The 1,757-nt window shown below is 40.5% G+C and overlaps 1 long non-coding RNA gene across 3 annotated transcripts; it reads right to left on the reverse strand.

Annotated features, from left to right (window-relative positions):
* Positions 1-84: 84 nt before the first annotated feature.
* LOC112456786 lies at positions 85-1,219 on the reverse strand. 3 transcript variants are annotated; one of them, XR_003041016.1, is made up of 5 exons: positions 993-1,219; positions 822-933; positions 535-740; positions 225-437; positions 85-145 (listed from the first exon to the last, which is right to left on the reverse strand). It is a non-coding gene; the product is annotated as an uncharacterized LOC112456786 (long non-coding RNA). The 3 variants fall into 3 exon arrangements; XR_003041015.1 differs by having other exon boundaries at positions 812-933; XR_003041014.1 differs by having other exon boundaries at positions 817-933; positions 993-1,218.
* Positions 1,220-1,757: the final 538 nt, after the last annotated feature.

The following is a 1,757-nucleotide window of genomic DNA, read 5'->3' on the forward strand; positions in this document are numbered from 1 at the left end:
TACTCGATGATAATATCTAAATATTATTTTATAAATTAAAATCTCACATTTTTCATCCAAACCCCAGATTTCTAGCAGTTTGTATTTGGACACGACTCCCTGCGACTGCAACGTTTGTACTATTGCTTGAGTGCGTGGTATCAACCTGAAAAAATCGTATTGAATTGATGTAATCTATTCGATGAATCAACGTGAAATCGAAAGGAGATAGAATAACGATTTACCTGGCCCATGACTTGGTGATGCTCCCAGGTGTCGTCAGCAACGACGGAACAAATCGTTTCAGCTTAGGGTACACTTGACCCTCCAAGAAGAAATACGCGAACCACTTTACACCGTCCACAGATGCTCTATATCCATCGATGGTAGTCCCCATCCGGCCTTTCCAAATGTACCCAGACACGCGGCAAATGATCTTCCCGGTTCCTTGATTATATCTATAAATGAGAATAATATTCGATCATAATAAAGATATTAATATCTTTATAAATAAATAGGGAAAACATTATAAAGCAACAATTGTGATAAAAATACCTTGGCGGTGGATCAACCAATGATTCACTAAGATGGCATAGCGTGGAAGCGAATTTCGGCAATCATTCGGGTTCTATCGCCGTGACACCTCGCATATACATCTTATTCGTTTCGTACACCTCTTTATAAACCACCTATTCCGGACTGATTTTCCGTAGAACGCACGAAGAATGCATGAACCAGGTTCCTCCATTTCTGATGGTGTTCTGAAAGATGGTTCAGAATAGAGAGGTCGCATTCAATAGGTCTTAATTATCGATGATAATTAATAACACACCATACCTAACCTCTAAAGCATATTTCCACTTGGCCTTATCCTAATTCTCTTTTAGATCCGCCATACCTGCAAGAACTATCTGGCGCAGCAATTTCGCTTCCATGTCGGTTGGTAACGGCATTCTGTAACAATTCTTGTTGTAGACAATGTAGACAACCGTCTCAAACATATTGCAACATACATAGTCAAATTCCAGTATTCTGATCTAATCGAGGAAGTCAACGGGAAGACAATGATGACGACGACGACGACGTTTCGTGGCGGTGGTTGATAGCGCGGCGCTTTTCGACGTCTTATCGTGTCCTGTCTCGCGGCATGTATTCCTTGCACTCGCGTAAACATTAATTTTCTCCTCCAGCCTCCTCGAGATTCGCCGCCATATTGATGACGCGCCGCTTGACTGCTTTCCGTCTTTTTATAGTCGACTATTTAGAAATCGACTTTTAGTCGACTTTCTGCCATTTTTAGAAGTCGACTAGAAGTCGACTTATAAAAGTCGACGGAAAATTGACTTTTATAAGTCGACTATTTAGAAGTCGATTTTTAGTCGATATTCCGCCATTTTTAGAAGTCGACTAAAAGTCGACTTATAAAAGTCAACTTTCCGTTGACTTTTATAAGTCGACTATTTAGAAGTCGACTTTTAGTCGACTTTTCGCCATTTTTAGAAGTCGACTAGAAGTCGACTTATAAAAGTCGACTTACCGTCGACTTTCCGTCAACTGTGCTCTTAGGGTTGGCTCACGTTACGTACGCTACGTGATCATACGAGAGTCTTGTGCGGTGGCTCTAAGGATGGACGATACACAGCTGATCACGAGTATACTTGTATCCATGTGAATCATGGAGGTAATTATGTATAACTCAATACAGATCTATTTCCTTATGCACATGTGTATGGACCAATCAATTTTCTTAAGGCTCAGTCACAATGAGAAAAATAAGG

This window comes from Temnothorax curvispinosus, unplaced genomic scaffold (assembly GCF_003070985.1).
Source record: "Temnothorax curvispinosus isolate PA1 unplaced genomic scaffold, ASM307098v1 QBEX01007160.1, whole genome shotgun sequence".
Classification (NCBI taxonomy): domain Eukaryota; kingdom Metazoa; phylum Arthropoda; class Insecta; order Hymenoptera; family Formicidae; genus Temnothorax; species Temnothorax curvispinosus.